Source organism: Pogona vitticeps, chromosome 2 (assembly GCF_051106095.1).
Source record: "Pogona vitticeps strain Pit_001003342236 chromosome 2, PviZW2.1, whole genome shotgun sequence".
Classification (NCBI taxonomy): domain Eukaryota; kingdom Metazoa; phylum Chordata; class Lepidosauria; order Squamata; family Agamidae; genus Pogona; species Pogona vitticeps.
Window position 1 is genome coordinate 132,698,257 of NC_135784.1, and position 13,685 is coordinate 132,711,941.

At 40.4% G+C, this 13,685-nt stretch overlaps 1 long non-coding RNA gene across 2 annotated transcripts in view; it reads left to right on the forward strand.

Moving 5' to 3' along the window:
- The window catches only part of LOC144586911 (uncharacterized), a 36,257-nt gene extending 22,871 nt beyond the window's left edge, over positions 1 to 13,386 (forward strand). For both annotated transcript variants that reach the window (XR_013542009.1, XR_013542010.1), the window contains exon 2: positions 4 to 13,386. This is a non-coding gene — a long non-coding RNA (uncharacterized LOC144586911). The remainder of the gene's footprint in view (positions 1 to 3) is intronic.
- The last annotated feature ends 299 nt before the right edge of the window (positions 13,387 to 13,685 follow it).

The following is a 13,685-nucleotide window of genomic DNA, read 5'->3' on the forward strand; positions in this document are numbered from 1 at the left end:
CAGGCTTGTCCTAGGACACACCTTTTGCAGCTGCTTCATGGACGAAGGTTAACAATGGTGGGCTAGTGAAATCTCCAGAAAGCTGATCTGTCAACCTTCACCTTCTCATCAGAGGAATCCTGAAAAGCTTCCAAGGTTTCTCTGGAACACAGTTTGAAAGATGCTAGTCCACATAAACAAAGTGAACCATCAAAGACATCAAATGATAGCTCTGACAGAACTTCCAACAAATTGAGGTAATTTCTTATTCACAGTATAAGAAACACGGCCAAAGAGCCCGAAAAACCCACAACAACCATCTTATTCACAGTCTTTCCCTCCTTTCTGCTTCAACAGTATTGGAGTTGCTTGGAGTGACTTTTAGAAGTACTTTCAAATTTAGTGAATTTAAGGTTCAGCAGAGATTCAAACCAATCAAGATTTGAGCACCCTACTTTAGAAATAATCTCATCCAGTATCATCCAGCTGCAATCATATTGAGTATTGGGTTAATGTGTGAATGCAGCATCTCAGAGTGCCTAGAGTTTCGTACATTTTAATTAGTGTTCCCAACCAATTAGAGAATTTTTGGCTGATTATAATCTTCCTTCTAACCAGTTAAATTTGCATTTTGCTAAAACCTCAGCCTTTTTTTTGAGGTCTTTAACAGTGTACAAACAATTTCTAGTTTAATAAGCAAAAGCAACTTGTTAAGGGAAGAAATAAATTATTCTTGTTTCCTTATTACAGGAGCTCACCAGAAATAAAAGAGCACAGAAAAGGAAATGTGAACATAGCCGCCCCCCAATTAAAATTAGCTGGATCAGAGATAATTGGCATAGAGTACACTCCTATCTCATTTACCCACTAGCTAAATCTACTGTATCTGTGTAACAGATGCCAGAACCTTTGGATCAGTTCATTCAGCTATGCAATTACAATGTCAAATATTGAATACTGGGTCCAGTGATGGCCCAGAAAAGGAGCCAGAAACAATGCCAACAACAATAAGCATCATGGATCCCCACTGTCAGAGAAGAAAATGTGAAAACAGAGGTTAGTCCTCAAGACATCTCAGGGCCCAACATAATAATTAAATCAAGATCTGTGAAAATGCTAATTGGTGAGGATTCCTAGACTATAAAGCCGCCTAGAGTGGTCGCAACGACCAGATAGGCGGGATTACAAATAGAATAAATACTGTAAATAAAAATAAATAAATATAAATGTACTCAATAAGAATCACATCATTTAGAATGTTTGATGAAAGTTACCTTCACAGCTCTGAGGGGGAATGCATTCCAGAGTCGGAGTCGCAGCACAAGAGAAAGGCCTCTCCTGCCTTCTTCTCAAGGGGGGGCTCAGCAGGTGTTAGCATCCCTTCCTGAAGAGCTCAACATCTGGACAGTTTCACAATGCAGTTCATTCTATGGCAAGCCCCTCCCTGTTTTAGGCTTTAAAGGTTAAAAAAAAACACAACACTTTGAATCCGGCATGAAAAGCAACTGATAGCCGGTGCAGCTTTTTCAGCATCAGAGTCATTAGGTCTCAATGTCATGCATCTGTTAGCACCCCAACTGCTTATATAATGCACCAATTGAATCTCCTGGTCATTCTTCAAGAGTAGTCACATCTGGCTAGCCAGGTGTTCCCAAGAGTTTAGACTTGACACACAGTGTCTACTTAGTCCTCCATCAGGCCTGGATGCTAAGCTTTTATTCCTCCTTCACCACCACCATCTCCTCCTCCTCCTCCAAAAAGAAAAGAAAAGAAAAGAAAATTTCCAAGCTCTGATATTATGCATGTCTTTGGAAACATTTTTCTTGTGCTCCTATCTAACATACCACATTAAGGTTGCTTTGTTTGTTATGTCTGTGCTTTGCTACAACTTCAGCGCAGGGTACATGCAAATTACACGCACATTTCTTCTAATAATTGTTTCTTGATATTGGCAGACGAACCAGCAATTCGCTTCCTAACTTTGTCATTCGACAAAGGTATTAAGAAAAGGCCCTTGGGAACTTTATCATTGATTAATGCAGAAACCATGATTTTTGCAACAGGAAATATAAGTTCTTCAGTTATTGTATGCTGTTTTTTGCTATTGGTTGAGAAACCTCAAACGAGGCCCTCACTGCATTTTCATTGTTACAACCAGTTGCAGTCTTTTGCACCATTTTCTTACTTTCCTGATGCTCATGCTCCTTACTTTTGAAAAAAAAAATCAGTGCTCTTTGTGGCATGTTCTTTATGTTTAGTGTCAAGATGTCTTCACAATTTTGATGGTTTCATGGTCTCGCTGGACAATATCTCATAACTCAACACACACTGAGTCAGTTGCTTGTCTTTGGGACCTGTACACAAGAAGCCAATTGACAGATATTCCTTGCTTATAGCAGCAACACTTTTAAAGATGACTGGAAGAAGCTTCGTTTTGTTTTGAAAAGGATGCACCCTCATCAACAGCATCATCCTCAGTTCTTTTACGTTTCAAATTCATACAGCAATCCATTCTGAGGCTCAACCAAAAATGTACTGTTGTTAAAAGTTTTATTCATTTTCAGTAAGGGTGAGGGTTGGGGTGTGGGTACAAGGGAATAACCAAAATGTATTGTTATGAAATTCACCATGATAATATCAATAAATCACTGTACCTGACAATGACCAAATTGTTTTATTAGCAGAAAATGACGAGGAAACACAATCATGAAGTCCATCTAAACACTCATTGATTCCGACTCTCTCTTCCCCACAACTTCTGACTTTCTGCACAGTAGCAAGAAATGTCACGTGCTGACTCAGCCACTCAGTGTCATTTACTTGTCGGTTCTCACTGTGTGCAGAAATATCACAGTTATTTGCTATCAAACACTTACTTACATAACCAATTTTTAAACCTTTGTTTCTTATTAATGTAGGCAGTAGGTTAGTAAAGTCAAATTTTACAAACACAAGGAAGGGAAAATTAAGATTTTGTTCTTCATTTCTTTTTCTTCCTTCTTTCCTTGCTTTCTTTCATTCTATTTTAACTGCAAAAAAGTCATAACTTTTCTTCAGACCTTTGCAGACCTGCTGTGAGGACATTGCATATCCCTGGGGTCCACAATCCACAGGTTAAGAACCTATAGTTAAGAAGAAGCTCTCAGGTTGTGCTATGAATCTTACTCCCACTACAGTATAGCCCATAGTAGTGAAACAAATGAGCAATTCATGTGGGTGAGGGGTTAGGAAAGAGTTGCCACATTGGATTGGCTTTTGTGTGTATGAAATTCAAATACATGGCAAAGAAAATTAAGCTATTTTCTAGTTATAATTAAATGTGTAATGGCCAAAATCCTATTGGTTAGTTATACCAGCAAAAGTGTGATGGCATAAATTGCAATAGTGAATTGCTGCAAGTTAACAGATTACTACTTATACCTCTCAATGTGCACCAACTCATACAACTGTGCATACAAGTGATGGCTTGTTAACTAGGAACAATTTGTAACTGTCATTCACACTGCTACACTTAAGGCCCACATAATGAACCAACAGGATTCTGGACACCCCCTGTCTCTGCAGGAAATATGTCTTGTTTTTGCACTTTTCGCTTACTTTTCCCTGTATTCCCCTACCCCCACTTGAGTATAAGTTGCTGTGTGTGAAAGATTCCTGTGGTATTCTCATGGATCTGTAGCTGGGTTTCTGTTTTGGCCATTGAGAAAACCTGAAGGTTGAAACAATAGGTGTCTCATCCCCAGAAGCCTGTGTGTGTGGCAAATTAGGTTTTCACCGTTTGAAAAATAGGGTGCCCAGATTTAGAGAACTGGAACATGATGAATGTGTACACGGAATGGATGCATTGTCACAATCAAGACGTTTGGTGGAAGGAACATCTGAATATGCTCAATTAAATGCCCAGGTCAGGGCTGACAAGGTACAGGCAGTATATTTTGAGAACAATTCCGTAGTGAGACATAATTTGCTAGATTTTTGTTCAATGGGACTCGTTCCCAGGTACATGTGTATTGGATCACAGCTTTGGTTAGCAAATTAGTGTCACATATTGTTATTTTTACATATTTTGTGACCTTTGATGAGCAGATTTTGCTTCTTGTCCCAATGGACCACAGGGCAAGTGTCCCTATCACCTTTCCCAATTTTAACACGGCCGGTGCTCCTCCTTATATATAATGCAGGACAGATATAATCTGATAGAGTGATTTTCTTTAAGACTCGTTTCGTTTGCTCTGGTGGACGGGAGCAGAGACCAAACTGAAGACTGCCATTCACACTTTGATTTGGGCTGCTAAGGCATGTTCTCTTTACTGTCTCTCCCTCCTCTTTTCAGTTTATTGCATTTTAAAAAAACAACAACAAACTCTCCTGTTTCTTGGCTCTGTTGCCGAGAGTAATGAACCTGGTGTTGATTTGTTGCCAGATAAATGGTCCACCAGAGAGACCATATTTCTCCTCTGTGATGAGTGCTCGGTATCCTTCCAGTGAATTATTACTTCAAGATCTTTAAAACCTGGACTTTAAGCACCAACCAATTACTCTGTAGTCATTCCAAGGCTGTTGGCTTCTCAGCCAGAAAGAGACAGCCTTTTAAGTCCTGTCATCATCTGGTTGATTGGAGAGCCAAATAAACTAGTTTTATAGTTCTGGATTAATGGTCACCTTTCCACGTGGTTCCTTTTTTTCAATGTGTGGACCCCTTATTGCTGGCAGGATTCTCTTCCCCCCCTTTCCCCAAGAAAAGCAACCATTATTCAGATGCCTGCAGTCCTATCAAGTCAGCTGTCACCACCAGGGAGACCAAGTGCCATCAAGCTGACCCCTAGCTCTGTTTGCAGACTGACATTTCTTGGCCTGATCGAAAATAATGAAAAAGAAACACAGAAACAAAAATTGGTGAAGTCAGAATGGATAGCTCTCCCTGATGCCCCACATTTTTTAATGTTTATCCAGGCTCGTTCTTCGCATATCTGTAGACTAGTAATTTTCAAATAATGTGCCATAGGAGATGCTCCTGTATATCCAGAGAAAGAGGAAGGTAAGTAAGTAAGAAAGAGAGTAAATGATGAAATGAAATAACCCATGAAACAAAGACCTTGGCAGGTTTAAACCACCGATGGTATGGACAGGGAAGGAGAGGGCACGAGGAGGTAACTTTCAGGAGCAGGACAGTGTTCTGCTGATTTAATCCCCAAAAAGAAAGAAACAGCAGGATCATTTCATATTCAAGCTTCCATCTTTGAGATATTTCTCAGAAATAAGACCTATAGCTTTTTTTGGAGACTACTTTGAAATAAGCATGTTAGGACTGGAACCTTATTTTATTTTCCAGTTTATGAATCCATTATCCATTGCATTTTTGTTCTGAATTGCTTTAAGGGTTCTGCCATGCATGACAGTAGACGGTAATCAAGCCACTGGTGAGGGGGACTTGTCCTCCCTTGCTTCCCATCTGTTCTTACCAATGAAATCTACCACACTACAGAGGAGCAGCGGAAAATGTGGGTTACGTCTCAGATCCAAGCATTTTGCGTGATTGGTTTCCAAGCATAATTTGAAAAGGCGGGGACCTTGTGGTTGCACCAGTACATTTCCTTCTAAATCCTGATGCACCAGAAGAGCAATTTCTAGGATAAGGACAAGTTTAAAAGTAGGCATTCTAAAATATATATATATAAATGATCTACATTTGCATTCCTTGGTGCAAGGTGACTTTATGGGCTTCTGAGGCTTATTTCCTGAAGTGCTGGCCTTTGCATGCGGCTATGAAGTGGTGGTACCCGTTTTATGCCTAATATTTGTCCAATGAAGACCTGCTGTAGGGTCAGACTTTCACAGTTTTGTAGGATAGCCCGTCTTCTCCAGCACTTCTCCTACATGTACCTTTTTTTACAGAGCAATCCAATGCAGGTTTACCTGGCAATAAGCCCCACTTCAGGGATATTCTGTCAGGCAAGGGGGTAGTTGGGCTTCAGATCCAACCACTTTCTTGCTGGCAGCCTGGGACAAAGGGAGATTGCGCAGGTGGGAAACCTTTGCCTGGCCATACATTTTGGACTTCAGCTCCCAGAAGACTCAGCTAGTATGGCTAGTGGTAAGGAATTCTGGGAATAGTAGTTCCAAAGGAACTGAGAGGTAAAATCCTCTCCATCCCTGTTCTACCTTGACAACCACAAGAGAGGTATTTGTTTCAGAGCCCCTTATGCATCACTAGAGGGTAAAGCGGTTGTCACAATTTCACATGGCCCCTGATTGTTTCACCAAATTAAGAGCTCACGCTACGTGTCTTTCAGCTGCCACCAGTTGATTACATCAACATTACCTATTATTAATAATTGAGGCCCAGGCCATATGTCATTTTAAAAGAACCAAATAGAAATTGTATATTGTTAGAGATGTTGATAGAATAGGCAATGTTCTTAACTCTTAAACAAACATTCTCCTTTATCTCTTTCAACCACTACTCTCCCACCCAAACTCCGAAACTTTCAATCTCTTCAACTTTAACTCTCAATCTCCCTGACTGAACTCCTCCTTCCCCTGCTGAGTCTCTTATATCTTGTGACTCCACCCTTCCAACACTCCTATTAGTCTATGCAAATAGCACATGAATATTCATAACCAGGGCGGGACACCACATTCCTCCCCCCCTTAGTAAGTTTGTTTTAGGAGGGGAAACTTATTATAAGTTGAAGGCATAAGAAGTGTCAAGAGAAATGGCAACATTCAACTGATTTTTAAGTGTTTGAAACTGCATGTTGAGAGCAAATTTTGAACTTGATTCCTTCTTTCGAATGGATAAATGACTAAATGATATAAGTGTAACACAAGTACTGCCAGTGAATGAGTTCCTATTATAAGCTATTGTCAAATCCTAACCACTAAATGTGAAATTGTGTCATATTGTTTTTGCTGTCACTCTATTGCCTATTGACTCTTTCCACAAAATCTTTGCATGCCAAACTGAAACTGAACATCAGATATTTACTGAATATACTGTGGTTATGGGCAGAAAATATTTACCACCAAAATTCGCAGAGAATTTTAATTTGGAGGAGCTGCTCACTGAGACAACATTCATACTTCCTACTAGAGAGATCTAGTAAACTCTCTCCCCAACCCCTGCCAATTCAGAAGTCAGCTGAAGGCATAACTTCTACTTCTGAATAAATTCTGAATTTGGAACAGACTCGTAAATTTGTCTGATTCCTTCTGATGAAGCTGTACTGCTTGGCTGGCCTCCTCGTCTCCAGCAGCTGCCCAGCACTGGGAAGCCACACTGCACAAATGCAAAAGCCTCTGGGTTTATGGGACATGTCAGCTACTGCTTAATGTATGGCATAGCCTACAACACTGGGAAAACTCTCCAGAGTTCTCCAGTATGGACCCACTGCTGGTCTGATCTAGTGCTACTGCTATTTAGTACTGTGGGCAGATCACCTGCCGAATTCACCATGGAATGGTATTCACTGGCAACCCTATATGATGGGAGTGGTGGTCTGTACAGCCATTTTAACAAGACAAAACCAAAGATGATCAGATGTGTCACGATTACTTCTTTGCTTTGTTTTTGGTTCTCTCTGTACTCCTCACTTTGCCTTAAGCAAATACAGAGACAGGTGTCTGCAGCAGCAGCAGCAGCTATACTTGGAAGGTCAAAAAACCCACATGGACTCCAGATTCTGCCATGTGAAATCCAAAGGAAGGCAAGCTGGTTAACCATTCTGCATACTCGCTTAGAACTGCTGAAGGGGCTCTTTGTATAACTTTAATGGTCCACTGAGAAATCACAAAACAAACAGCAATTATCTTTTTAAAAGTGTCCCACTTCTCTCTCCACCCCCTTGCCTTGCCCATTGCTGGAGCTCACAAAATTGCTTTAGCAATGTATACCAGCTGAGCTCCTAAATGGCTCTACAACACCGGAGGTTTGAAAGCTCATAACTTTGAGTTGAAAAGAGTTGACTTTCAGGACTTAATTCAGTGATTTAATCCCAAGTGGAATCAAGATCCATGCAGCAATTGGAAAACTCCCGTGGCTTGTGCTGTCACTTGCAATACTGCCTACAGCCAGTGGAAGTGCCATTAGAGGAATACTGTTGGAAAGAGCAGTCAGAGCTTTACCCTTGATGCCCACATTTGCCAACATCAAACACTCCTTGTTCATGTTTCCCTAAAGAATCTACCATGGAAAATCCTAAATAATACTATAGCCATTCTATGTGCCTACAGTTGTCTGCTTTCACTGCTGTTGCATATTCCCAAAGATCTGGAAAGAGAATAATCTAGGTTTTTAGCTTTTACTTCAATTTGAAAAGTACAGTGGGGTCTCTACTTAAGAACTTAATCTGTATTGGAAGGTGGTTCTCAAGTGGAAAAGTTCTTATGTAGAATCTGCATTTCCCATAGGAATGCATTGAAAACCATTTAATCCGTATCTGCTCTTTTCCGTCCGTAGAAACTAATGGGAAGCTGCTATTCCGCCTTCTACCACTAGAGGGGGATATTTTTTCCTTTTTTCCCCCCCTTAGGTCAGGGAACAGTGTTAAAAGCACTTCTGACTAAGCTAATTTTGAAGCAATGGACTGAAAACCAATTAATCTGTTCTGGCTGTTTTTTTTGTTATGTAGAGGTGCGTTCATACATTGAAGCATTAGTTCCCATAGGAACTAATGCAAAGCTGGTTAATACGTACTCTACCACTAGGGGGAGAACTTTTTTTTTAACCTAAGTTGACCTAAGGTTAAAAAAAGATCAGGAAAGCTTTTTTGCCTGTTCTTATCTTGGATTTTTGTTCTCAAGTAGAAGCAAAATTTAGCAAATGGCGCTGTTCTTAAGTGGAATTGTTCTTAAGTAGGGACGTTCTTAAGTAGAGACCCCACTGTATATCGCACTTTGAGCTATTTCATACATGTGTGTCTACCTCAGTTTCTCATGTTTTGACAACTTCTTTTAGAGTCCATTGAGGAATGTGGTATTTGAGAGTAACACAAAGTTTCCACCTCTGGGATTTTGATCTCTGAAGTCACACTCTTAGAATATATATTACATTATTATATATTATTATATCTAATAAAGAGTCATGAATGATAATGGCCTTAGGTTTATTTATTGCAGTTGATTGCATCCTCATGGGCTGAAGTGGTGGCAGGAAACTAACATGTCTCTCAGGCCTAAATCTAATCTCAGAGTAGACCCATTTGTAAGTGTTGACTTACCATTCAGCAATTTGACTGCAGTAGGCTTATTCCAGTTGCGCTTAACAATCAGATTTAGGTCCAAATGTTTCATGCAATTGGACTTTGTTTTTCCCTGGTCTGGAGAAGCCCACAATGCAAACACGAGAGGGCCAGACTACATGATACAGTTTCCACATCATTATCTCAGCGTATGCTTTCCTCAGCTTTACCTGCTGCAAATAGGTTTGCCTTTGTTTTGTCATAGGGAGACAAGCACAGACTTTATTTGTAATTTGATTGCTCAGGCACAGAGCTCTGAAGGACTTTAAGTCTCTGGAGGTAAAATGTTCTACCATCTTCAAACTATGCAATAACTATATCTTACAACTTGACCCTGAGAAAACCTGCACTAGAGCTTATGCTAGCTTTGTTCTTCATAACTTTGGCTTTTCTGTGGGAAACAATTTAGAGGCCTCTTCTTCAACAGCAGAATTTGGTGCACTTGAGACCACTCTGAGAAAGAAAACTAGAGTAAATGAATAGCTGGCTCTATGTGGAGAGAGTAGAAGAGAGAGAGAGAGAGAGAGAGAGGGAGGCAGGAAGAGTTCATCAATAATATTTTATGAAAAGACAGACAGCTAATACCATGAAATATTTTCAAAGAGCTGGGAGACTGACAAGTTCTATTATATTACAGGTTAGAGAAAAGGGAGAAATAGAGTAGGGTTGGATGGGGGGGGGGTGTTGGGGAAGAAGAACCGTCATCATAATGTGAAGAAACACAAAGCAATACCAAAGGCTGAAATGCAGGAGCAAATTAGGGTGTCTTCTTTCCTTTCAGAGGCAGTTGCAATCAGTTTGGAGAATGGAGAGAATTGAATTTTATTTTATTTTACCTTTCTTCCAGGCTGACAGATGGCAAAGCCACAGCTTTCCCATTTCATGTACTTCGACCCCATTCTTCATTCTCTCTGTTGATGGCAAAATAATGCTAAGAGGCATATTGGCAAGGAGAGGAAAACATTAGAAGTGTCGCCTTGTATTATTTTTCCACCATCGCTGCAGCCTCATCTGTGTGCCTGTGGAGTTTGCAAGAACATTTTCTAAGCCTCCTGTGGGAAAGTAAAACAAATGTTAAGGTTGCAGAGCATATTCAGCAACTTTTGACTGGATTCTTTAATGCTGAGTGGTGATGTTCCCCAGGCACCGTTCCATATTTTGGTACAAAGTGCCATCTGCAGCTAGGTTTGCTCAACAGAATGTTGATCTGAATTTTGTGCATCCGATAAAGATAAGCTCTGATCAAGATGGTGTGTAATTTGGGGAGACACTCCCCAAGTCTTATGATGCCCTTGGAAACATGATTGAGATACCCTATCATTAACATTCCTGCCCTGGGCTTGCAAATTTAAGGTTAGGGTTTCTTTAATGAGTTAACTCATCTCACATTGGTTTTCCTTTTTTCCCTGCTGCCTTCAACTTTTCCTAGTATTTATATTTTATACATTCTTCTTCAAATGTCATGTGTAGCCTAGGAGAATTTCTTAGCGAAGGTACAAAGGGGAAGCTTTGTTCTCCCTGTCTGCTGCAGTATTTCAGGCAGGTAGAAGAAACCAGTAAGGAGAACAGTCATGTCCATTTTCATTAACACCACCACCTCACAGAACACTTGCTCCAGCGTGATGTTTAGATTACTCTTTAGTGAAACAATCCCCATTTCTGAAGACCCCATGGCTTCATTCACAGAAGGGAACCACAAACCAGTTCTGAACCCATTAATCAGTAGATATCCAGCACATTAAATCAAAAGCCCAACTTAGCACTGCTGAGAAGGATGACAGTTCAAGTGTATTTTGAATAGATTATTTCTTTTGACCAGAGAGCTAACTGTCCCAGAGGAGAATACCAAAAAGCTCTTGCACACAGAAACTGTTCACATATGCTCTCTTCATTCTTTTGGCCTCACCTTTTAGCCAATGGCGTATCTCCAGAGTCACCTACAAGTAGAAATCTTTGGAAACTTTCCACCACCACCCCCATCTTTGGAGGTTAACACAGTTGACTTGCCCATTAGAGTGTTTGTTCCCAATGTTTCAAGTGACAGAGAATGAATCTGTCAAAATCCTAACAAGAATATGTCAACGAATATGGAAAACAAAACAATGGCCCACAGACTGTAAACGTTCAATATACATTCCAATTGCTAAGGAAGGACATGACAAGGACTGTAGTAATTATAAGACCATCGCTTTAATTTCTCATGCAAGCAAAGTGATGCTCAAGGTGTAAACAAAGACTTTTACCTTATAAGGAGTGAGAAATGCCTGATGTCTAAACTGGATTTCAAAAAGGACAAGGCACTCAAAATCACATTGTAAATATCTGCTGACTAATGAGAGCACTAAAGAATTTCAAAAGATCAGTCTGTGCATTATAGAGCACTGTATAGCAACACCTTTGATTGCGTAGATCATGAATAACTATGGGTTGTTCTGAAAGAAATGAGTGTGCCTTAGTACTTGATTGTCCTTATGTGTAACGAGAAGCTACTATTAGGACAGAATATGGAGAGAGAAAATGGTTTCTTATAAGTTAAGATCTCAGATATGAGTGCATTTGATCCCCTTTTCTGTTCAATCTGTACACAGAACACATCATACAGAAAGCCAGACTACATTCAGATGAAGGAGGAGGGGAAATTGGTGGAAGGAATATCAGTAATTTAAGATACGCAGATGATACCACCTTACTGGCAGAAAGCAGCAATGGCTTGAAATGTCTTTTAGGGAAAGAAGTGTAGTTAAACTTTAAGAAGAGAAAACTCACAACTACAAAAGAGCTACATAACATTAGTGTTGACAGCGAGGAAACTGAAATAGGTAGAGATTTTGTGTACATTGGTTCAGTCATCTATCCAAATGGAGGCTGCAGTCAAGAAATTAGAAGAAGGCTGACACTTGGAAGGGCAGCAATGAATATATTAGAAAAGATCAAATGTAAAGATGTGTCACAGGAGACCAAGACCAAGATCATCCACACTCTTGTATTTCTGATCACTATGTTTGGATGTAAAACCTGGACAATTAAGAAAGCTGACAGGAAAAAATTGATTTGTTTGAAGTGTGGTGTTGCAGGTATCCTGGATTGCCAGAAAGACATACAAGTGGATCCTAGATCAAATCAAATCTGAACTACCATATTTTTAGCGTACAAGGCGCCCCCATGTACAAGACACCTTCCACTTTTCTAATCCAAAATTTCTTTCATTGCAAGAGAGTGGAGGGGGAAGGCAGGGATCAAAGTGTTTCGATCCCTGCTTCCCCCTCCACTTTCTTGCAAGGAAAGTTCTTTCCCCCTCCACTTTCTTTGCAAAAAGCTGCTTCCCCCTACACTTTTTGCAACAAAAGTGGAGGGGGAAAGCAGCTTTTTGCAACAAAAGTGGGGGGGAAGCAGGAATTGCTTTCCCCCTCCACTTTCTTTGAAAAACATGGAGGGGGAAAGAAGGGATCAAAGCACTTTGATCCCTCACCCCTTCCTTACTTCCGTGTATAAAACAACCCTCAAATTTTCCTCTAATTATTTTAGGAAAAAGTGTCATTTTATACACGGAAAAATTCAGTATCTCTGGAGACAAAAATGTTGAAACCAAGGCTGTCTTACTTTGAGCACATCATGTGCGTATGTGTTTGGTCTCCTCTTCTTTTAAGGTTTTTTTTTTTTTTTAATCTATTTCATTTCAAATAAACTTTTGCAGGGTGTCCAGGATGCTACTTGGGTGGTACTGTAATGGTGTACTCTTCTCTTCTTGTACTTAGTGCACATTTCCAGGGATGGGCACTTGAATCACAGGACCTGCTGTCAAGTCAGACTTATGTCACACTGATGCCTCAACTCGGACTGACTCAGATTTCTTTTCATTAACTTGGACTCGACTTGTGACCCAGAACCCAGTCCTGAGGGAAAAATACTTGTTTTTGATAGGGACTCAGACTTGGCCCCAAAGACTTGCCAACATCCCTGCAAATTCCCAGTTTTCTGTTTTGGCGTGTGTGGTGGATTATCTTCTTTAGGCGTTTAAATATCATGATATGTAAGACTGAGCAAGAAAGTGCATTTAACCTGCAGTGAAATCACAAGAGAGCTGAGGCATTGTGTTATATACATGAATCAAAATCACGACACATCAAGTAGTTTTGCCCCCTCCTTCATCTGGAAGCGTTCCTGCCCCTGGTCCCCTGCTTCCTGCTCCTTTTCTCACCTCAGCAGCCCAGAAAATGTTGGGATTGAGCCTTTTTTAATCCCTCCAGCTTGGAAAGGAAAACAAAGCCGTTTTGTGAGCCTATGTGGAGGGCTAAAAGCCGATTGTCTTTGAAGACAAAGGCGCTTGTAAAAAAGAGAAAGGAAGAAAGGAAGAAAGAGAAGGAGGAGGAATGAGTATCAACAGGCACAGGAGCGGGAGTGATGAATGGAAAGCCAAATGGCAGCCGGCAGAAGGAGAATCCATTAGCCAGGCTGCAGTGCTGTATT